Source organism: Myotis yumanensis, unplaced genomic scaffold (genome assembly GCF_028538775.1).
Source record: "Myotis yumanensis isolate MYYU_CA2020_CCGP unplaced genomic scaffold, mMyoYum1.0.hap1 SCAF_3, whole genome shotgun sequence".
NCBI classification, from domain to species: Eukaryota; Metazoa; Chordata; class Mammalia; order Chiroptera; family Vespertilionidae; genus Myotis; species Myotis yumanensis.
This window is the reverse complement of record NW_027223754.1, coordinates 157967610-157993270: the sequence shown is the minus strand read 5'-3', so window position 1 is coordinate 157993270 and position 25661 is coordinate 157967610. Positions and strand designations below refer to the sequence as shown.

Genomic DNA, 25661 nt, shown 5'->3' with positions numbered 1-25661 from the left:
TCATTAGCAGTAGGATACATAGGGTTAATTAAGGCACGCTGCTTCAGCAATCCTGACTTTGACCCCAGCCTATTCTAAAAGGAAATAAACAAAATAGCATCCTTATCATTAACAACATCTCATTTTGCTCTCAGTTCTGTTCAATCCACCCAGTTATCATCAAGGCATAGAACGCACCAGTTCTGATGGATTTTTCTTCTTCTTTCTCTGTCCCCTCCCGCTCAGAAGAAAAAGACTGCAAACAAATTCACTACGTCACTGGAGGTAGAGGGAATCCCATCTCTGCACTCTTTAGAAACCAAGGCCAGCAAACAAAAACAAGCCAATTATGAGAGACAAACAAGTAATCCCAAATAAGAAGCAGTAAACCCCCAGGGAAATTCTTATGACAACCTCTACAAGTCAAAAGCATGTTTTAGTAAAAACACTGAAAAAATTCCTCCTAAGATGTTCATAATAATAATTTAAAAAAGCTTCCTAAAAACAGTAAAGGCAACATTGTTCTTCTTATCACATTCAAAGACTAAGAGACAGTTACATAAAGACATAGGACAGAGAGACATATTCACCAGCGGGGTGTGGATAGCTGTGGAATGACACAGTGAAGGATATTTATAGGGGATTCCCTGCTTCCTGCAATGTGCGTCAACAGCATCACCACAGAGAACAGAAATCACCACTATTTTCATAAGCTAAATCTGAATGAAGCATCGTTTGAAATAGCCATGGAAGAGGTAAAATCTGAATATAGAAAAAGTTCCAGCAAGCCTAATTTTAAAAATATTTTAAATTAAAAAAACCCCAAAAATGCCCCAAACCCCCCATAAAACTTAACACTTGAACAATCTATTTCTCTAGTGTGTATTATATAGTTAAATTGGCCAAGATACAAAAGATATCTTTCTAGCTTCTCCCCTATCCAGTCTGTGGAGTTCAAGGGCTTTTATATAAAGAAATAAAAATTATCCAAAACTCACCCCAGATGGATCTGCACTTAAACCAACAGCGAGCTCACGTTATTAATGGAGATCTCATTGTAAGAATCAGTTCTGCCGGAATTTTGCTGGAAGAAATTCCTTCTGGGAAACCTGTGCCTCTTACCCCACCCACAGTCCCCTCTTGCACCCTTCACCCTTGAATGAAATGCTGCGTCTTCAGCAAGCTAATTGCTCTGACAAGCAGCTCTGAATCAGTCCATGGCCCAGCTGTTCAGAGGGATGTCACCTAGAGCTCTGCCAACAGTCCACTCGTGTGCGCGTGCGTGCGCGCGCACACGCAGACACACACACACACACACACACACACACACACACACACATACACGCGCACACACAGGCTGTAAGAGCACCCCCTTCCACCTCCTCTTCTCGCTCTCATTCAAGCAGTTCAGTGACATGCCTGCCTCCACACTGCTCTGAGGATGGCTTTTTAAAGACACAGCAGCAGCTCTTTTCTGCTGCATATATTGAGATGACAAAATAGAGTCTTATTAGAAAAGAACAATGAGTTGGAGATACGTATTGAATTAAAAGTTCACTTTAAAAATTATGTTGCCTTTTTCTCATCTGCAAAATAATTGAGGCCAGAGAAATGGTCTTTGCCTAAAAGCTACAGAGCTGGACTTTAGAAACTAAGACCAAACCTAGTTATAGAGAATTTTTTTTCCAGAAAGCTATATTTAGTAAAATCATTCTTCATTTTGGGGAAGAAGGTAGGCAACATCGGATACTAGTAGCTATCTGTTCCTTCTCCTGTATCTGTCCCCAAAAGGAGAGGGAGAAGACTTTGGCCATAAAATGGGGGAATGAGGAAGTTGTGAAGGCACCTTACTGATAGAACTGATACAAAAGGATGAGAACTCAATATAACGATGGGGATAAGGATAAATAGATTAAAGTAAAGTAAGTGGTACGAAGGACACCAAGAAAGAATAGTAGTAGTTCTTGAAAGTATGTATGGCTCTGAGACAGAAGACTTAGAAGTGACCTTAGGCCCTAATTTATAAGAACCTAAGAAAAAGGAATAATGATCTATTGCTACAGCAAGTATGGACATTATAGGTGGTGCAAGGTCTGCAACAGCACAAAATAACATATAGGTAAAGTCTAGTCATCCTGAGAAAAACAACAAAAACTGCCACAAAGACAACTAGTCATTCATTCAATCACATATTTGTTGTGTGCTTGTGTTCGTACTATGGGCCAGACACTTTGATATACTCTAGAATTATGAGATAGATTCATTAAGGGTCATACAGAAGAGGAAGAAAAAAAGAGGATTCTGTTTTTTCTCTGAATGATATGAGAGCCACTAGGGGGTTAGAAGGTGGATCCTGAAGGGCTAAACAGACCACTGAACGGAATCTGGCTTTTATACTAGCAAGATGAGATACCATTGGGAGTCTTAAAGCAAAGAAATGCCATGTTTTTTTGTTGTTGTTTTTTTAAAAAATATATTTTATTGATTTTTTACAGAGAGGAAGGGAGAGGGATAGAGAGTTAGAAACATCAATGAGAGAGAAATATCTATCAGCTGCCTCCTGCACACCCCCTACTGGGGATGTGCCCGCAACTGAGGTACATGCCCTTGACCACAATCAAACCTAGGACCCTTCAGTCCGCAGGCCGACGCTCTATCCACTGAGCCAAACCAGCCAGGGCCATGTTTTGTTTTGTTTTTAATGTATATTTCTTGTTTGCCTCCAAATTTTTGAGAAATTACTAGTGTACAGAGAATTTGCAAAAAGAGTATAAGAGCCATCTAGATTCACATACAGATCTAGTATATACTAGTATGTATGCAAAAATTTACACATTTTTTTTCAGAACTATCTGAGATGTTTTCATAATGACCTTTCATACCTAAAATAATTCCATGTGTATCTCTTAACAAAAAGGTTACTCTGAACTATGAGAATAACCACTGGCCACTTCCCAGATGAGTTAATAAATAACATACATGCAAAGCAGATCTAAATATCACTGCAAAAACTCAGAAAACTGAAATGGCTTTGGAATTACCACTGACTGAAGGCTGGATAGAACTTTCAAGCTGAATCCAATTAGGTCAAATGTCTGCTAAAATAAAAGTCAACATTCATTACAGCATTTAAACAAAACCCAGACCCTTGGAATATAATATTCAAATTTTCCAGGACATAATCCAAAATTACTTGGCATACAAAGAACCAAGGAAATCTCAATTTGCATAGGAAAAGAGATTAACAGATACAATACTGAGATGACACAGATGTAGAAACTATCTCACAGCTATTATAGTAGCTATAAGAAAAATGCTCCAAAAATTAGGAAAAACACTCCTAAAACTATGAAAAGACAGACTGCCTCAGAAAAAAAATTGAGGATATAAAAAAGAAACAAATGGAAATTTTAGAACTAAAAAATATAACAATTGCCCCAGCTGGTATTACTCAGTGGTTAGAGTGTTGGCCCACACACTAAAGGGTCTCAGGTTTGATTGCTGGATAAGGGCACCTACCTGAGTTGCAAGTTCGAACTCAGGGTGTGCAGGAGACAACCAATTGATGTCTCTCTCACATCAAAGTTTCTCTCTCTCCCTTCCCTTCCCCCTTCCTTCCCCCTTCCCTTCCCCTCCCCTGTTTCTAAAAATCAATGGGAGCCCTAGCCGGTTTGGGTCGGTGGATAGAGCGTCGGCCTGCGGACTGAAAGATCCCAGGTTCGATTCCGGTCAAGGGCATGTACCTTGGTTGCGGGCACATCCCCAGTAGGGGGTGTGCAGGAGGCAGCTGATCGATGTTTCTCTAAAAATCGCCCACTGGTCTGGCTCAGTGAATAGAGCGACGGCCTGTGCACTCAAGGGTCCCAGGTTCGATTCTGGTCAAGGGCATGTACCTTGGTTGTGGTCACATCCCCAGTAGGGGGTGTGCAGGAGAGAGCTGATCGATGTTTCTCTCTCATCGGTGTTTCTAACTCTCTATCCCTCTCCCCTCCTCTCTGTAAAAAATCAATAAAATACATTTTTAAAAAAATCAATGGGAAAAAATATATAGCCTCAGGTGAGGATTAATATATATATTAATTGTATAAAACAACCAAAATATAAACATTCATTTGGTGTGTTCAATAGCAGAACAGAAATGACAGAAGAACTAGTAAATTTGAAGACATATCAAATTTCAATAGAAATATCAAATATGAAAATAAAGAGAAAAAGGGCTGGGGTGGGGTGGGAAACAGATCATCAGGCCCTAAAAAAAAAATACCAAAAACTCAAATATTTGGGCTATCAGTATCCTAGGAGGGGAGAGAGTGTGTAAAATATTTGAAGAAATAATGGCTGAAAAGTCAAAAATTTGACAAAAGACATAAACCCATGGAGTCATGAAGCTCAATACCCAAACAGAATAAACACAACAAAATCCACTCCTGACTTCATCATAATCTAACAGCTAAAAGGTAAAGACAGATAAAACCACCTCTTGGAGAAACCAAGATGGCGGCATAGGTAAACACCTGAAACTGCTGCCTCGCACAACCACTTCAAAAATACAACTAAAAGACAAAGTGGACATCATCCAGAACCACAGGAAGGCTGGCTGAGTGGAAATTCTACAACTACAAGGAAAGAGAAAAGCACGCTAAGACCCAGAGGAGGTGCAGAAGTAAAGTGCAGAGGTACGGAGGTGCACACAGAAAGGGCTGGCAACTGAGGATGCGGTTGTCTTTTTCAATCGGGAGGGAGTCTCAAGCTCCTGACCGCTCTGAACTCCAATTCCCGGTGAGTCTCTGGGGACCCAGACTCATATGGGGAGAAACTGGACTGTCTGGCATCCGTCGGAACTCGAGGGAGGCTTTCTCTCAGAGGTGCTTGCAGCGATTACCGGGACACTGAGACGCAGGGCCTCTTAGGGTAGGTCTAAGGATCAGCCATAGCTGCTTGCTCCGCCCTGTTGATTCCCTGAGACCCCGCCCCACCCAAGCTGTGTGCAGAGGCTTTTGCATATGAATGTCCTGGCCCTTTGAAATCTAAAATTACCTAACAAACTGCAGCTGGGTCAGAGAGACCTAGAACATCCAAAAGAAGGCCCAAAGCCCCACAGCAGCTTGCACTGCTTCACAGCTGGGCCTCATCTGGGCACCTCCAAACCCCAAACAAAGAAGAGGAATCTGCAGATCTCTCGAAGCTCTTGCTGGGTAGCCTCAGGCAGAGGCTAAATTAGCACCTCCTTCGAGATCCAAGAGCCAGGGTACCCAGTGGTCAGAGTGGGACCATCCAGATTAAAACTCCTCAGATCCATAAGGGACACACTCAGGGGGCAGACTCAGTGAGCACCAAAGCCCCACTGAAGCAAGTCTTGCCCCAGAAGGGTGTCTTCAGCACAGAAGTTCTCCCACCATAAACACAGCTGATTCTCACAGCCAGTTGGCCTGGAGGTCAATTCCTCCCAGTGATACCTACAATAATCAAGGCTTAACTACAACAAGACTGTGCACAAAGCCCACAAAGGGGTGCACCAAGAGTGTTCACCTCAGGTAATTGGGGAGGCTGAGCCACTGGGCCCTATAGGACACCCAGCACAGAAAGCCACTCTATCAACACAGAGAAGCAGCCAAAATGCGGAGACAAAAAAACAGGTCACAAATGACAGAAATGGAGGAAAGCAAACTACTGGATATAGAGTTCAAAACCACGGTTATAAGGTTTTTCAAGAATTTTCTAGAAACTGCTGATAAATTTAGTGAGACCGACCATAAATCTAGTGAGACACTCGAGGATATGAAAAAGGACCAACTAGAAATTAAGCATACACTGACTGAAATAAAGAATATTATACAGAGTTCCAATAGCAGACTAGAGGATTGCAAGAATCAGGTCAAAGATTTGAAATACGAAGAAGCAAAACACACCCAACCAGAAAAACAAAAAGAAAAAAGAATCCAAAAATATGAAGATAGTGTAAGGAGCCTCTGGGACAACTTCAAGGGTACCAACATCCGAATTATGGGGGTGCCAGAAGAAGAGAGAGAGCAAGATACTGAAAACCTATTTGAAGAAATAATGACAGAAAACTTCCCCTACCTGGTGAAATAGACTTACAAGTCCAGGATGCGCAGAGAACCCCAAACAAAAGGAATCCAAAGAGGACCACACCAAGACACATCATCATTAAAATGCCAAGAGCAAAACACAAAGAGAGAATCTTAAAAGCAGCAAGAGAAAAACAGTCAGTTACCTACAAGGGAGTACCCATAGGACTGTCAGCTGATTTTTCAACAGAAACTTTGCAGGCCAGAAGGGAGTGGCAAGAAATATTCAAAGTGATGAATAGCAAGAACCTACAACCAAGATTACTTTATCCAGAAAAGCTATCATTTAGAATTGAAGGTCAGATAAAGAGCTTCACATACAAGAAAAAGCTAAAGGAGTTCATCACCACCAAACCAGTATTATATGAAATGCTGAAAGGTATCCTTTAAGAAGAGGAAGAAGAAGAAAAAGGTAAAGATACAAATTATGAACAACAAATACATATCTATCAACAAGTGAATCTAAAAATCAAGTGAATAAATAATCTGATGAACAGAATAAACTGGTGAATATAATAGAATCAGGGGCATAAAAAGGGAGTGGACTGACAATTCTCAGGGGGAAAGGGGTGTGGAGGGTGCGGGAAGAGACTGGACAAAAATCCTACACCTATGGATGAGGACAGTGGGGGGGGGGGGGGGGGTAAGGGCAGAGGGTGGGGTGGGAACCGGGTGGAGGGGAGCTATGGGGGGGGAAAAGAGGAACAACTGTAATAATCTGAACAATAAAGATTTAATTAAAAATTTTTTAAAAAGGTAAAGAAAAAAAAATTGAGAAAGTAAACAAGGAAAGATTATGCACTGATTAATAAGGGAACACTTACCAGAAACTATGAAGAGCAGAAGGAAGTAGAACATATTTAAAGTGCTGAAAGGAAAACCTATAAACAGATAATTCTATATCCAGAGAAAATTGTCTTTAGGAATCAAGATGACATAAAGATATTCTCAGATGATAAAAAGCTAAAATAATGCATTGCTAGCAGACCTTTTATAAAAGAATGGCCAAAGAAAGTTCTCAAAAAGATGGGAAATAATACAACTACACTAGGAACACCAGAAACAAAGAAAGAAAAATATAAATGCTAAATATCTGGTTACATACAACAGATTATTCTTCCCATACTTAGTTCTTTAAAATGGGTTTAAAAGCAAAAATTATAAGATTGTAACATGGAGTTTTCAATATATGTAAATAAATATAATAGACAGACAAGTACATTAAAGGGGGATAGGAAAGGAACCTAGGTAGTGGTAAGGTTTTGACATTCCACCTGAAATGGCAAAATATTAATTCTAAGTAGATCATTAAAAGTTAGATGTGTGTATATACACATACACATATGTGCATGTATATGTGTTGTATATGTGTATGTGTACTAAAAGAGGAGAGAGATCCCTAGAACAACTAATAAAGTGGATGCTGCATGGACATGCTTCCTGGAACAAACTGGAATTACAACTAAAATACAGAAAAACTTCCTGAATAAACAATGGAAGACTTGCAGGAGAGAACCCTGATACCCGAGGACCTAAAGTGTAGACTACGTAGAGACTGGTAGGAGGGGTGGAGGTGCCAAGGGGCTGGCCGGGTGCCCACAGACAGTAACTAAAGTCCTGGAGAAATATCTCAGCTGTGAAGGGTTGCCACTGAGAACTCTCGGATCTAATCCCCAAGCTGGGCCCCCCAGCAAAGAGTATCCACATTACATCTGGCTGTGAAAAGCAGTGGGGTTGCTGTCTGCCAAGGAGTGAAATTCAGGCACCCTCTTACAGGGCCAATGCACAAAATTCCCTGTGTAGCTACCCACCTTGTGCTCTAGCAGAGAGAGAGCAGAATGGCCTGGAGGTGTGTGAGCAGAAGCAGGACTGGGGACTCGAGGGTTAGAGCTCAGAAGGCAGACACCCCAGTTTCCTGTGCTGAGTCATTTCCTCATGCGGGGGGAGGGGGCATCTTTCCCACATGGATATTTGCCTTGCCTTGGGGGGGAAGACAGGTGACCCATCCTATTGGAAACACCTTGCCCTGAGGCCATATAAGAGACTAAAAATAACAATTAGCCTCTAGGCAGAAACAACCACCCCACCCTGTTGAAGAAAACTTTTGCCACACCTGAGGATGATTGCCAGGATGCAATTTAAGTCTGAATCCTATCAGTCTGTAGGCAGAGGTGGTCTCTGGAGGCTTTGAGTCTTTGCCTGATCTAATTAGTCAGAAACAGCATTTGACATTCTCCTGCACTAGAGATGGAAAGGCATAGCAAATCGACCTAATACATAGTCACAAATCCCAAAAGACAGCCAAAATGAGGAGATAAAGAAACAATTGCCAAATGAAAGAACAAGAGAATTCTCCAGAAGAAGAGATAAATGAAGCAGAGATAAGAAATTTATCTGAATAAAATTAAAAAAAAAAAAAGAAATTTATCTGAGACAGAGTTCAAAGTAATGATGACAAAGAAGCTCAACAGCATGAAAAAAGATATAGTAATTATGAAAAAGAACAGTAGGAAATAAAGAATGACATACCACAAATAAAGAACACATTGGAAGGAATACACAGCAGATTAGGAGAAGTTGAGGATCGAATCAGTGAGTTAGAAGACAGGGTTGAAAAAAATCACTCAATCAGAAAACCAAAAAGAAGAAACAATGAAAAAACAGGAGGACAGCTTAAGGCAGCGGTTCTCAACTTGTGGGTTGCGACCCCTTTGGCGGTTGAATGACCCTTTCACAGGGGTCGCTTAAGACCATCCTGCATATCAGATATTTACATTACGATTCATAACAGTAGCAACATTGCAGTTATGAAGTAGCAACGAAAATAATTTTATGGTTTGGTCACAACATGAGGAACTGTATTTAAAGGACCAGAAGGTTGAGAACCACTGGCTTAAGGGATCTGTGGGACAATATGAAATGTAACAATATTAGAACAGCAGGTGTGCCAGAAGAAGCAGAAAGGGAGAAAGAAAGAGAGAACATGTTTGTAGAAATAATGGCAGAAAACTTCCCTAACCTGGTAAAGGAAACCCCAAGCAAGAAGAACCCAAACAAGCCCACACCCAGACACATCATAATTAAAATGCCAAAAATTAAAAACAAAGAGAGAATCTTAAAGGCAGCAAGACAAAAGCAAACTGTTACCTACAAAGGAACTCCCATAAGGCGGTCACCTGATTTCTCATCAGAAACTCTACAGGCCAGAAGGGAATGGCATGAAGCACTCAAGGTAATGGAAAGCAAGGATCTGAAACCAAGATTACTATATCCATCAAGGCTATATTACTTTATATTACTATATCCATCATTCAACATAGATGGTCAAATAAAGTGCTTTCCAGACAAAAAAAAAAAAAAAAAAAAGGCCAAAGGAGTGTATCACCACCAAGCCAGCATTACAAGAAATGCTAAGGGGACTGTTTAATGAGAAGAAGAAAAAGAGAGAGAAACCTAGGCATACAGAATTAAAATGGCAATAAATAAGTACCTATCGATAATAACTCTAAATGTAAATGGAGTAAATGCTCCAATCAAAAGGCATAGGGTAGCTAAATGGACACAAAAACATGACCCAACTATATGCTATCTACAAGATACCCACCTTAGAACAAAAGACACACACAGGATGAGAGTAAAGGGATGGGGAAAAAAATTTCCATGAAAATGGAAAAGAAAATAGAGCTGGAATAACAATACTCATATCTGACAAAATAGACTTTAAAATGAAGGCCATCACAAGAGACAACAAAGGTCACTACATAATACTAAAGGGATTGATCCAACAAGAGGATATAACTCTGGTAAACATATATACACCTAATAAAGAAGCACCTAAATATATAAAGAAACTTTCAGAGAACTTTAACAGTGAGATCAACAACAATACAGTCATAGTAGGGGACTTTAACACCCACTGACTTCACTGGATAGATCTTCCAGACAAAAACTTAATAAGAAAACAGTGATTCTAAAGGACACAATGCATCAGATGGATTTAATTGACATTTATAGAACATTTCACCCCAAAGCAGCAGAATATACATTCTTTTCAAGTGCACATGGATCATTCACAAAGAGAGACCACATGTTGGGACACAAAACGAATCTCCACAAGTTCAAGAAGATTGAAATCATATCAAGCATCTTCTCAGATCACAGTGGAATGAAATTAGAAATCAACTACAACACCCAAAAACAAACACATGGAGGCTAAATACCATGCTATTAAACAATGAATGGGTTACCAACAAGATCAAGAAATAAATAAAAACTTCCTGGAAACAAATGAAAATGAACACAAAACAACCCAAAATCTCTGGGACATAGCAAAAGCAGTCCTGAGAGGGAAGTTCATAGCACTACAGGCAAACATCAAAAAACAAGAAAAATCACAATAAGCTATTTAACCCTACAACTCAAAGAACTCTAAAGAGAACAACAAGAAAAGCACACAGGAAGTAGAAGGAAGGAAATAATAAAGATTAGAGCAGAAATAAATAACATAGAGACTAAAAAAACAATACGAAAAAAATCAATGAAACCAAGAGCTGGTTCTTTCAAAGGATAAACAAAATTGATAAACCGTTAGCCACACTCATCAAGAAACAAAGAGAGAGGACACAAATAAATAAAATCAGGAACTAAAGTGGAGAAGTAACCACTGACATTACAGAAATACAAAGGATTCTAAGAAAATACTATGAGTAACTGTATGCCAACAAGCTAGACAATGTGGATGAAACAGACAAATTCTTAGAAAACTACAACCTCCCAAAACTGAATCGGGAAGAATCAGAAAACCTGAATAGGCCAATAACAACTGATGAAATAGAAGCAGTAGTCAAAAAACTCCCTCAAACAAAATCCCAGGTCCGGACAGCTTCACAGGGAAGTTTTACCAAACATTCAAAGAACTAATACCTATACTCTTCAAACTATCTCAGAAAATCAAAGAGGAAGGAACACTTACAAACTCTTTTTATGAGGCCAGCATTATCATAATTCCAAAATCAGATAAAGACACTACAATATCCCTGATGAACATAGATGCTAAAATCCTCAACAAAATATTAGCCAATCAGCCGAAACCGGTTTGGCTCAGTGGATAGAGCGTCGGCCTGCGGACTGAAGGGTCCCGGGTTTGATTCCAGTCAAGGGCATATGCCTGGGTTGCGGGCACATCCCCAGTGGGAGATGTGCAGGAGGCAGCTGATTGATGTTTCTCTCTCATCGATGTTTCTGACTCTCTATCTCTCTCCCTTCTTCTCTGTAAAAAATCAATAAAATATATATATTTTTTAAAAAATATTAGCCAATCAGATCCAGCAATATATTAAAAAGATCATACATCATGACCAAGTGAGATTTATTCCAGGGATACAAGGCTGGTACAATATTCACAAATTAATAAACGTGATATATCACATAAACAAATTAAAAGACAAAAATCACATCATCATATCAATAAACAAAGAAAAAGCATTCGACAAAATTCTACTCCCATTTTTTATAAAAACTTTCAGCAAAGTGGGAATAGAGGGAGCATATCTCAACATGATAAAGGCCATATATGACAAATCTACAGCCAACATCATACTCAATGGGCTAAAAGCATTTCCCTTAAGAACACGAACAAAACAGGGATGTCTGCTTTTACCACTCGTATTCACCATAGTACTGAAAGTCCTAGCCAAAGCAATCAGACAAGAAGAAGAAATAAAAGGCATCCAAATTGGAATGCAAAAATCCCATTATCTGCACATGACATAATATTGTACATAGAAAACCCTAAAGACTCCACCAAAAAACTACTAAATTTAATAAATGAATTTGGCAATGTAGTAGGATACAAAATCAACACCCAAAAATCAATGGCTTTTTTTATACACCAATAATGAATCCTCAGAAAGAGAAACTAAACAAATAATCCCATTTAACACTGCAACCAAAAAAATTAAGATACCGTATTTTTCTGTGTATAAGATGCTATTTTTTTTCTAAAATCATTAAGACTGAAAATCAAGGCGTGTCTTATACATGGAAGTCAGCCTAGGAGGGAGCCCCGCAGGTGCATAGCTGCCCATACCTTTCCAACAGGCTTCCTCCAATCACAAGCCTTATTGTTACTGACGTCAGCTAATGCCGTAATTGGAGGTGGAGATGGAGAGTGTGCAGTTGCAACAGGGACCTGAGCGTTCTAAGCCCATAAAGATGTCAAAAAATAAAAAGATAAATACCAGTAAGCGATTGTCTTTACAAATTTCAAACTGAATGTAATCAGCTATGCAAAAGAGCATGGAAACAGAGTTGCAGAGAGACAATTTGGACCTCTTCCCACTGAGTGTATGATCAGACAATGGGGAAAATAGGAAGAACAACTCCTTAAGATGCCAAAAAGAGAAGGCGGCCCTAAAACAGGGGTGGACAACCCCTGGCACGCGTGCCAAACATGGTACACCAGTAACTTTTGCTGGCACGCAAAACCCTCTCTTATAATCTTCCATTTACAATTTTTTTCTTAATATCGACTTTTTTATTTTTCAGATAAATTCAGTGTAGATGCATCTTAGAGAAATAAATAATTTTACATAACAAGTTATCTTAAAGACCATAGACAGGGATTGACGAGAGAGGGGAAGAGCAATTTCTATGCCTCTGCCTTAACTCTCCCTGCCTTCCTAGATCCGACCAGTGTTTTGGTTTCATCCACATACGCTTGTGAATCTTTGTTCTCAGTGATGAATTTTGTTAAGTCTCATAATAGAAGTAGCCTGACGGATGAAAGTAGTAGCTCATGCATATCTCTGAAGGTCACGAAATATAAACCTGATGTAAAATCTCTGTCATCAGTGATGCAGCAGCAAAAGTCCCACTGATAATATCAAACGGAGTCATAAAGTTTTCTGTTGGACTATCAGTGTACATGTATACATTAAAAAATAAATGTATTTTTCATCATCATATACTGTGTTTTTGTCGCTCGAATTAATTTTATTATTTCTTCAAGGTTCTTCACATACGTACACCTTAAGAGATATCAAGTAGGCGTAACATGTTATCAAAAAATTAGGGTTGGCACGCAGAAGAATTTTGAGTCAGAGATTTTGCTGGTTTTGGCACACACTCACAAAAAGGTTGCCCACCCCTGCCGTAAGAGGAAAACCAGAAAAATGTTTAAAATATTGATTTCTTAATTTTGGGTTGGAAAAGTGAGTGGCATCTTATATATGGGTAGTCTTATACACGGAAAAATACAGTACTTGGAATAAACTTAACCAAGGAGGCAAAAGACCCAGAAAACTACAGGATGTTAAAAAAAGAGATAGAAGAAGATATAAACAAGTGGAAGAACATACCGTGTTCATGGATCGGTACAATCAATATCATTAAAATGTCCATACTAGCCCTGACTGGTTTGGCTCAGTGGATAGAGCGTCAGCCTGCGGACTGAAGGGTCCCAGGTTCGATTCTGGTCAAGGGCATGTACTTTGGTTGCGGGCACATCCCCAGTAGGGGGGTGTGCAGGAGGCAGCTGATCGATGTTTCTCTCTCATCGATGTTTCTAATTCTCTGTCCCTTTCCCTACTTCTCTGTAAAAAAATCAATAAAATATATTTTTAAAAAATGTTCATACTACCCAAGGCAATCTACAGATTCAATGCAATCCTTATTAAAATACCAACAGCATATTTCACAGAGCTAGAGTAAATACTCCAAAAATTTTTATGGAATCAAAAAAGACACTGAATAGCTGCAGCAATTTTGAGAAAGAAAAAAAAGTTGGAGGAATCACAATACCAGATTTTAACTTATACTACAAAGCCACTGTAATTAAAACAGCCTGGTACTGGTACAAGAACAGGCATATAGATCAATGGAACAGAGCAGAGACCCCAGAAATTGACCCAAGCCATTACACTCAATCAATATTTGACAAAGGAGGCAAGAGCATACAATGGAGTCAAGAGAGTCTCTTCAATAAATGGTGTTGAGAAAATTGGACAGATACATGCAAAAAAACGAAACTAGACCGACCACCAACTTACACCATACACAAGAATAAACTCAAAATGGATAAAAGACTTAAATATAAGTCATGAAACCATAAAAATCCTAGAAGAAACCAGAGGCAACAAAATCTCAGACATCTCCTGTAGCAATATGTTTACAGATACATCTTCTAAGGCAAAGAAAACTAAGGAGAAAATAAACAAATGGGACTACATCAAAATAAAAAGCTTCTGCACAGTAAAAGAAACCATCAACAAAACAAAAAGGGTGCCCACTGTATGAGAGAACATATTTGGCAATGATACATCTGATAAAAGGTTAATATCCAAAATATATAAGGGACTCATACAATTTAACAAAAGGAAGACAAACAATCCAATTAAAAAATGGGCAAAGGACCTAAATAGACATTTTTCAAAAGAGGACATACAGAAGGCCAAGAGACATGTGAAAAAATGTTCAGTCATTAATCATCCGAGAGATACAAATCAAAACGACAAGGAGGTACCATCTCACACTTGTCAGAATGGTTACCAGCAACAAATCAATAAATGACAAGTGCTGGAAAGAATGCAGACAGATGCAACCATTATGGAAAACAATATGGAGTTACCTCAAAAATTAAATATGGAATTGCCATTTGACCCAGTGATCCCACTTCTAGGAATATATCCTAAGAAACCTGAAGCACCAATCAGAACGAATATATGCACCCCTATGTTCATAGCAGCACAATTTACAATAGCAAAGATCTGGAAACAGCCCAAGTGCCCATCAATAGATGAGTGGATAAAAATTCTGTGGTACATTTATACCATAGAATACTATGCAGCAATGAAAAGGAAGAATCTCTTACCCTTTGAGACAGCTTGGAGGGACCTGGAGAGTATCAAGCTAAGTGAAATAAGTCAGTCAGAGAAAGACAAGTATCACATGATTGCACTCAATGTGGAATCTAAGTAACAAAATAAACTGATGAATGGAGTGGATCCAGAGATATGGAAGCATGGAACAGAGTGTAGAATCTCAGAGTGAAGGGGGGGAGGGTAGGTGGGTGGGAGGTAATCAACCAAAGACTTTGTATGCATATATGCATAACCCATGGACACAGACAATGGGTTGCTGAAGGCCTGGGGAGGATGGGGGCAGGCTAGAGGGGGGTCAATGGGGGGGGGGGAGGGAAGGGAACATATGTAATACTTACAACAATAAAGAATTATTTTTAAAAAAATACTATGCCCGACAGATATGGCTCAGTGGTTGAACGTCGACCTATGAACCAGGAGGTCATTGCAGGCTCAATCCCTATTAGGGGACATGCAGGAGGCAGCTGATCAATGATTCTCATCATTAATGTTTCTCTCTCTCTCTTCCTTCCTCTCTGAAATAAATAAAAATATATTAAAAAATAAATAAATAAAGTACTATAAAATGTTCAAATGACTGAAAAGGCAGGGAAAGGGAATCATCAGAAGATTTAAAAATAGGAAGAAGAAAGAAAAAACAAATAAGGTGGTAGATCTAAATCTAAACATATAAATAATTACATCAAATTTAAATAATCTAAAAATACCAATTAAGAACCAAGATGGTGGCATAGGTAAACCCTTGTACTCACTGCCTCCCACAACCACATCAAAATTACAACTAAAATACACAACAACCATCATTAAGAACCATCTGAAATCTGGCTAAATGGAAGTCCTACAACTAGAGAAGTAAAGAAGAAAGCACATTGAGACTAGTAGGAGGAGTGGAGGCACAGAACGGGCTGATCCGACATCCACGTGTGCCATTTTTGTAATTGGAAGGGAGACTGTTTCAGTGGAGGCTGCCCATGAGAAGCAAGGGTCCCAGCCCCACACTAGACCCTCAGCCCAGTGTTCCAGAGCTCAGAAGAGAAGTCCTGTAACTTTAGGCTGTAAAAGCCAGTGGGGATTGTGGACTGACATGGAGGCTGCTGGAGACCCAGGTGTTTCTTTCAAAGAGCCGGTGCATGAACTTACTTGGACTCAATCCCTCTGAGCTCCAGCACCAAGTGGCTTTGGGGGAGGAACTGGATTGTCTGGCATCAGGGCAGGAACTCGGTGGTGGCTTTCTCTCATATGGGGGTGCTCACAGGGGTTATTGTTCCTGTGCTGGGACCTCCCCTGTCGCAGGGCTGATTGGCAGCCATTTCTGAGTCTCCATCAGCCTGGCTCACACTTTTTGCTCCACCCTGGTGATTCCCTGAGACCCCGCCCCATCCAATTTGTAGCCCCACCCAACCTATTTGCAGCAGCTTTTCCATATGAATGGCCTGTCCTGCCTCAGGCTTCAGACTTTGCTAAAATCTCTCAAACAAGCTGCAGCTAGTGTCAGCAAGTCCAAACCTATCAGTAAAAGGCCCAATACCAGGTACTAGCACCAGCCTGTCTTTCTTCACAGCTGGGCCTAGCCTGGGCACTTCCAAGGCAAATAGTAGCCATCTGCAGATCTCTCTGTAGCTCCTGCCGGGTGGTCCCAGGAAGTGGCTGACTTTGAACCTCCCTGGAGGCCCAAGAGCCACTGCACCTGATAGACAGCTTCAGACCATAACAGATTACAAGCCTACACATCAACAAGTGGCACACTCAAGAGGCAGATTCAGTGAGCACCAAGTCCTGCTCTATAATGAGTTTCCTACATAGCAGCTCTCCCACTGTAGTTGCAGGTGGTCCTCACAGCCACCTGGCCTGGAGGTCAATTCCTCCCAGTGATGCCAACAGCAATCAAGGCTCAACTACAACACTGTGCATATAGCCCACACAGGGGCATATCTAGAGTGCCCAGCTCAAATGACTGGGGAGGCTTAGCCAATGGGCCCTACAGGACACCTACTACACAAGGCCACTCTACAAATCACAGGAGACACAGCAGCTCTACTTAATACATAGAAACAAACACAGGGAAGTAGCCAAAATGTGGAGACAAAGAAACATGTCACAAATGAAAGAAATGAAAGGAAACAAACTACTTGCTACAGAGTTCAAAACCATGGTTATGAGGTTACTCAAGAATCTTCATGAGAGCTTCAGGGGACTTAGTGAGACTTTCAAGGATCTTAGTAAGAATATAAAAAACATGAAATAGGACCAGTCAGAAATTAAGCATACACTAACTGAAATAAAGACTAGTTTATAGGGATTCAACAGTAGAATAGACTATTCCAAGAATCAAATCAACAATTTGGAATATGAGGAAGCAAAAAACTCCCAATCAGAAGAGCAAAAAGAAAAAGGAATCCAAAAATATGAAGATAGTATAAGGAGCCTTCGCATTATGGGGGTGTCAGAAGGAGAGAGAGCAAGCTATTGAAAACCTAAGATATTGAAAACATATATGAAGAAATAAGGACAGAAAACTTCCCCTACCTGGTGAAAAAAATAGACTTACAAGTCCAGGAAGCACAGAAGTCCCAAACAAGAGGAACCCAAAGAGGCCTACACAAAGACACATCATAATTTTTTTTAAGAGCATCTTTTTAAAAAAAATATATTTTTAAATTAATTTCAGAGAGGAAGGGAAGGGGAAAGAGAGATAGAAACATCAATGATGAGAGAGAATAATTGATCGGCTGTCTCCTGCACGCCCCATACTGGGGATCGAGCCCACAACCCAGGCATGTGCCCTTGACCGGAATCGAACCTGGGACTCTTCGATGCTCTATCCACTGAGCCACAGGCCAATGCTCTATCCACTGAGCCAAACCAGCTAGGGCAGACACATAATTATTAAAATGCCACGAGTTAAAGACAAGGAGAGAATCTTTTTTAAAAAATATATTTTTAGTGATTTCAGAGAGGAAGGGATAGGGAGAGAGAGATAGAAACATCAATGATAAGAATCATTGATTGACTGCCTCCTGCATGCTCCACACTGGGGATCGAGTCCACAACCTGGGCATGTGCCCTGACCAGGAATCAAACCATGACCTCCTGGTTCATATGACAACACTCAACTACTGAACCACGCCAGCTGGGCAAAGAGAGAATCTTAGAAGCAACAAGAGAAAAGCAGTTAGTTATCTACAAGGGAGCACCCATACGACTGTCAGCTGATTTCTCAACAGATATTTTGCAGGCCAGAAGGGAGTGGCAAGAAATACTCAAAGTAATGAACAGCAAGGACCTACAACCAAGATTACTCTGCCCAGCAAAGCTATCATTTAGAATTAAAGGTAAGATAAAGAGCTTCACAGACAAGAAAAAGCTAAAGGAGTTCATCACCACAAAACCAGTATTACATGAAATGTTGAAGAATATTCTTTAAGAGGAGGAGGAAGAAGAAGAAAAAAAGATAAAAAATATAAACAATAAAATGGCAATAAATACATATCAACAATTGAATCTAAAAATAAACAAACAAGAAATCTAATGAACAAAATAAACTGATTAATAAAATAGAATCAGAGGCATGGAAACATGGAACAGACTGATGAATCTCAGAGGGAAGAGACGGCGTGATGGGATGGGAAGAGATTAACCAAAAATCTTTTATGCATATATGCATTACCTATGGACACAGACAATAGGGGAGTGAAGACCTGGGGGGACGAGGGGTGGGAACCAGGTGGAAGGCAGCAAGGGGGAAAAATAGGGGGACATCTGTAATATTCTCAACAATAAAGATGTTTTTTAAAAAATTGAAAGACAGAAATTGTCCAAATAAATTAGTAACACTTCAAATATAATGACATAGGGAGGTTAAAAGCAAATACAATAAACTGTTCTGTATGGTACTTTAACAGTGGCTACATTATACATTTTTTTAAAACCTACAGAATTGTACAACACAAAGAGTAAAACCTAACATAAATTAGGGACTTTAGCTAATAATAACTGCATATCAATATTGGTTCATCAATTTTAACACATGTACTACACATGCAAAATATTAATAATAGGGCAAAATGTGTGTGTACTGGGGGAGGGTGGTATATGGAAATTCTGTACTTTCTGCTTCATTTTTTTTTTTTTTATATTTTATTGATTTTTTACAGAGAGGAAGGGAGAGAGACAGAGAGTTAGAAACATCGATGGGAGAGAAACATCGATCAGCTGCTTCCTGCACATCTCCCACTGGGGATGTGCCCGCAACCCAGGTACATGCCCTTGACAAGAATCGAACCTGGGACCTTTCAGTCCGCAGGCTGACGCTCTATCCCCTGAGCCAAACCGGTTTCAGCTCTGCTTCATTTTTTTGTAAACCTTTAAAACTGTTTACAAAATAAAGTTGACTAATTTAAATTTAGAAAGATACACCATACAAACACTAATTGAAAAAAAAGTGGAAGGGTACATTAATATTAGACAAAGCAGATTTCAGAGCAAAGGAATTACCAGTGACAAAGAAGAACACTACATAATGGTAAAAGGGACAATTCGCCAAGAAGACAATTTTAAAAGCCTATGTACCTAATAACAATTTCAAAATACACAAAGCAATAACTGAGAACTGAAAGGAAAAACAGACAAATGCATAATTACAGCTGGATATTTCAGCTTGGCTGGCATGGCTCAGTGGTTGAATGTGGACCTATGAACCAGAAGGTCACAGTTTGATTCCAGGTCAGGGCATATTCCCCAGGTTGCCGGCTCAACCCACATTGTGGGGCATGCAGGAGGCAGTTGATCAATGATTCTCACATTGATGTTTCTATCTCTCCCTCTCCCTTTCTCTCTGAAATTAATAAAAAATTTTTTTAAAACAGTTGGATATTTCAACACCCCTCTTTCAGGGGTATACTCATTAGACCAAAAATTAGGAACGAGGCAGAACTGAGCAATATCATCAAACTACAGGATTTAATTGACATTTTTAGAACACTCCAACAAAAAACAGAATACATGTTCATTCCAAATGTTCATGGAACATTCACTAAGATAGACTATATATGCTGAGTCATAAAACAACATTGACAAATAAAAGAAATGAAATCATACACAGTATATTCTCTGACCATAAGAAATTAAACTAGAAATCAATAACAAAAATAGAACAGAAAAATATCTAAACACTTGAAAACTAAAAACACCCTTCTAAAAAACCCATGAGTCAAAGAGATAATCTCAAAGGAAAATATTTTAAGCTGAATAAGGACGTAAATATAACTAATTAAAATTTGTGGGATGCAAACTAAAAGTACTTAGAGGGAAAAATATATGTAGCACTAAATGCTTATATTAGAAAAGTAACATCGTGTACTAAATATCTGTATCCTTCCAAAATTCATATGTTGGAGCCCTAACCCAGTATAGCTTTATTTGGAACAGGCCTCTAAGGTACTAATTAAGGTTAAATGAGGTCAGACCTATGGAGCCCTTATAAGATTAGTGCCCTTATAAGAAGAGACACCAAAGAACTTGTGCTTTCTCTCCGTGGGCACACATAAGTGGAGGTCATAATGAATACACAGCCACAAGGCAGCTGCCTACAATCCAAATGAAGAGGCCTCAGAATGAAACCTACATTGCTGGCACCTTGATCTTGGACTTCCCAGCCTCCAAACTGTGAGAAATAATTTTGTGTTTGTGCTATTTTGTTATGGTAGCCCAAGCTAACCAATATAAGCAGAAAGATCTCTTATAATCTAACTTTCTACCTTAAGAAACTAAAAGAAGGAAAAATAAACTCAAAATAATAAGAATGAAGACAATAAAGAGCAGAAATCAATGAAATTGAAGACAGAAAAAAAATCAATGACATTAAAAGCTAATTTTTTAAAAAGATCAATGAAAATGACAAATTTCTATCAAGAACAACAAAGAGAGAAAACACATAACAGAAATGAAAACCAATCACTACAGATCCTGCAGACATTAAAAAGATAATAAAGGAGTATTGCCCACAATTCTAAACACATAAATTCAACTACGTACTTAGTTGAAATAGACAACTTACTTAAAAACCATAAATTTTCAAGGCACCCTAGATGAATTAGATAACTTGGATAATCCTGTAACTATTAAAGAAATCTACAGGCCTAGATATTTTCTCTGGTACATTTTAGCACACACAGAAGAAATAGTACCAATTCTATATAATTTCTTTAGAAAATGGAAGAAATTTTATCTCTCCTTCTCCCTTCCTCTCTGAAATCAATACTTTCCAATTCATTTTAAGAGGCCAACATTATTTTGATACTCAAACCAGGCAAAGATATTGTAAGAAAACTACAAATATCCTCACAAACAAAGATGCTAAATGTCTCAAAAAATATTAGCAGATCAAATCTAGTGATACATAAAAAAAGAAAAATACATTACAACCAAGAGGATTTTTATTCCTAAGAATCAAAGCTGGTTCAGTTTTACAAAAGTTATCAATGTAATCCATCATACTGAGTCTAAAGAAGAAAAAAACACATGACCATTTCAAATGCTGCAGAGAAAGCATTTAACAAAATTCAAGGTTCACTTACAATAAAAACTCAACAAACTAGGAATAGAAGAAAACTTCCTCAGTCTGATATAAGAAACCTACAGACTGATGCCTTCCTCCTAAGATCAGAAACAAGTGAAGGTTGTCCACTGTCACATTATGTTTCAACATCATAATGAAAGTCCCAGCCAATACAATAAGCCAAGAAAAAGAAATAAAAGACACACATATTTGCAAGGAAGAAATAAAAACTGCTTCTCTTCACAAACATAATTGTGTACATATAAAATACCAAGGGATCCACACACCAAACAAAACCCCTAGAAATAGTTTAGCAAGATCATAGGACATAAAGTAAACACTGCCAAAAAAATCAAATTTCCATATACTAGCAATGAATAAATGAAAACCAAAAATTAAAAAACAATACCATTTATGACTCATAATTAAATTATAAGTCAAAATTAAATACGTCAGTACAGACTTAACAAAATATGTACAAGATCTGTATACTAAAATCTACAAAACACTGAAGAAAGAAACCAAAGACCTAAATAAATAGGGAAACATACTGTTTTCATGGACTGGAAAACTCAACGTAGTAAAGATGTCAGTTCTCCCTAATTGATCTATAGATTTAGTATAATTCCATTCAAAATCCCAGCAGAATTTTTTAATAGACAGACAAAATAATTCTAATATTTATATGGAAAGGCAAAAAAGTAAAATAGCCAAAATAATTTTGAAAGATAAAATTATAGGAGTCACAGTACCCAATTTTAAGATCTACTATAAAGTTACAGTATTCAAGGTAGTATAGAATTGAAGGGAAAGGACACAGATCAACAAAATAGAAAAAGAGAGTACAGAAATAGACCCATACAAATATACCAACTGATTTCTTATAATGGTACAAAGGCAATTTAATAGAGAAAGGACAGTCTTTTTAACAAACAGTATCAAAATCACTGGGCATCCAAAGGGGAAAAAAAATGAGTATCAATCAAAACCTTAAAACTTACACAAAAATTAATTCAAAATGGATTGATGGTCTGTTGTAAAACTATAAAATGTTTAGAAGAAAATAAAGGGGTAAATTTTTTGACCTGGATTCTTAAGATACCAAAGACCAATCCATAAAAGAAAAAAAATGACAAATTAGATTTTATCAAGATTAAAAACTTTGCCAAAACCGGTTTGGCTCAGTGGATAGAGCGTCAGCTTGCGGACTGAAGGGTCCCAGATTCGATTCCGGTCAAGGGCATGTACCTGGGTTGTGGGCACATCCCCAGTAGGAGATGTGCAGGAGGCAGCTGATCGATGTTTCTCTCTCATCGATGTTTCTAACTCTCTATCTCTCTCCCTTCCTCTCTGTAAAAAATCAATAAAATATCTTTAAAAAAAAAAAAAAAAGATTAAAAACTTTGTTTGCAAAAGACACTGCTAAGATAAAAAGACAAGCTACCAGCCCTAGCCGGTTTGGCTTAGTGGATAGAGCTTTGGCCTGCAGACTGAAGGGTCCCGGGTTCAATTCTAGTCAAGGGCATGTAACTTGGTTGTAGGCTCTTCCCCGGCCGTGGCCCTGGTCAGGGCACGTGCAGGAGGCAACCAGTCGATGTATTTCTCTCATATCGACGTTTCTCTCTGTCTTTCCCTCTCTCTTCCACTCTCTCTAAAATCAATGGAAAAATATCCCCAGGTGAGGATAAAAAAAAAGACAAGCAACCAGATGGAATATATGTAAATTACATATCTAACAAATGACTAGTATCCAGAATATATAAAGAATTCTCAAAACTCAATGATAAGAAAATAACACAATTTAAAAATGAGCAAAAGATTTAAATATAAATACTGATAATCCTAGTGACAATATGGAGCAACTGGAATTCTCATAACACTGGAACTCTTATACATTGGTATATCCACACTCTGGATAAATTTGGCCTCCCTTCCCTGGCTGCTGGCTGCCGGCCAGGGCCTTCCTTTGTTTCGTGCCACGCCTTGGTGGTAAGCGCACATCATGGCAAGCGATCAAACTCCCAGTCTCCTGGTCTAACTCCGAGGGGACACTTTGCATATCAGCCTTTTATATATATAGAATAGAGGCCCAGTGCACGAAATTCGTGCATGGGTAGGGTCCCTAGACCTGGCTGGTGTTCAGGGCCAATCGGGGCCTTCTGGCTGCTAGCCGGGGCCGTCCTCCCCCTGGCTGCCAGCTGCCGGCTGCCAGCCAGGGCCTTCCTTCCACCAGCTGCCAGCTGGGACCTTCCTTCATTCCATGCTGCCCCCTGGTTGTCAGTGCACGTCATAGCAAGTGGTTGAACTCCCGAGGAGACAATTTGCATATTAGGATATAAAGCAACAAAAAACAATCTATTTCTCAGGTGTGTGATTACAGGTGATATATATTTTTTAAATATATTTTTATTGATTTCAGAGAGGGAGAGGGAGAGGGAGAAAGAAAGAGAGAGAGAGAGAAATATCATCGATTGGCTGCCTCCTGCATGCCCCCTACTGGGGAACCAAGCCCACAACCCAGGCATGTGCCCTTGACCAGAATCAAACCTGGGACCTTTCTGTCCGCAGGCTGATGCTCTATCCACTGAGCCTAACCGGCTAGGGCTACAGGCGATATTTATTGTCTTCTCTATGTAGTTTTACTAACATGCATTTTCTAAAATACTTTTAATAACAATAGATTGCTTCTATAATAAGATATTTTAAAAATACTCATTCTTGTACTGAACTATATTAGCTAATAGATAACAATGATGAGGAAATTAATTGGGAATTTTTAGGTCCTTCCATGCTTATTATATGAAGGCTTAAATGTGAACTTTACAACAAAACAAAATCTTCAAAATTGAACTTAGGCCCTGGACGGTTTCTATCTCTTTCTCTCTCCCTTCCTCTCTGAGGTCAACAAAAATATATTTAAAAAAATTTAAACTTAGGGTTAACTAAGAAACTTAGTTATTCACTCAGAGAACTAGCATGTGTTCAGGTCCTCATGTTGTGAGCGAAGCAACTCAGTAAGTTTTAAAATGGGCAGTATTATAATCTCAGTAAAAGTCCTCTAGTTCTTCTAGATTGAATCACAAAAAATGTTCAACCACAGCATCCTCAAATAAACACTAAGGAACTCTCTGGTTCCCACAATTTGTTTAACTAAAACAAGTTAAAATGTATGGATCTAGAGTTATCCTATATAATAAAGCAGTAATATGCAAATTGACCCTCACTCCATCATGCTGTCACAAGATGGCTGTGCCCACAGCAGAGGCAGGGTTCCTGTAACACAAGATGGCTGGCCCACAGCGTAAGCGGGGTTCCCATAACGAGCCGTAATGAGCAATCAGCAGGGACCTAAGGCTGCATGGCGCCAGGCCAGGGCGGGGGACCTGAGGCTGCACCCCCCCAGCCATGCTCCCCCGCCTGGCAGGACTTGACGGGGGACCCCAGGCCATGCCCCCCACCCTGGCGTTGGGCTAGGGTACCTGTGGCCGCACCCGCGGCCAAGCAGGGCTTGACAAGGGACCTCAGGCTGTGACCCCACCCAGCGGGGCTTGAAGGGGGACCTCAGGCCGTGCCCCCCCCACTAAGTGGGGCTTGATGGGGACCTCAGGCCGTGCCCCCCATCCCAGGCCAGGGGACTGAGGCTGCGCCCCCCCACCCCAGAGTCGGGCCAGGGTACCTGAGGCTGCACCTCTCTCCCAGCAGGGCTTGATGGGGGACCTGAGGCTGCACCCCCCCTCCCAGCGGGGCTTGATGAGGGACCTGAGGCTGTGCCTTCTGCCCGGTGGGGCTTGACGAGGGTGAGGCCGGTCGGGTCTGGGTATCGCACGATTTCAATGTGCACGCAGGTGGGGACTTGACTCTGGGTCCCGCGGCGTGCCCCAGTCTCTGACAGGAAGAAGATTTTCATATACATTTTACTAATTTTCTTTCATCTCTGACACTTCTATTATAGAGAAAGGGCAAATAGCAATATTAAAATATTTCCTCTAATTAATTCCCTTTTAATGTGCATGAATTTCGTGCACTGAGCTACTAGTGCTATTATAAAAAAAAGACACATTGTAAACCATTGAGGAAAACTGAATGAACATGATCTAGCTATTGAATGACACTAAGTATTATTGTTAGTTTTGTGAGCTATGAGTGACATGGTAATTA

General features: G+C 39.6%; 1 protein-coding gene across 8 annotated transcripts in view; it reads right to left on the bottom strand.

The window, feature by feature from the left end:
* Positions 1-25661, bottom strand: part of R3HDM2 (R3H domain containing 2) — a 183195-nt gene that overhangs the window by 78465 nt on the left and 79069 nt on the right. For 2 of the 8 annotated variants that reach the window (XM_070409921.1, XM_070409908.1), the window contains exon 3: positions 25263-25388. The exons of 3 other annotated variants lie outside the window; for them this stretch is intronic. The gene's annotated coding sequence lies outside the window, so the exon portion shown is untranslated. 3 more of the 8 variants (XM_070409909.1, XM_070409910.1, XM_070409899.1) reach the window with 3 other exon arrangements.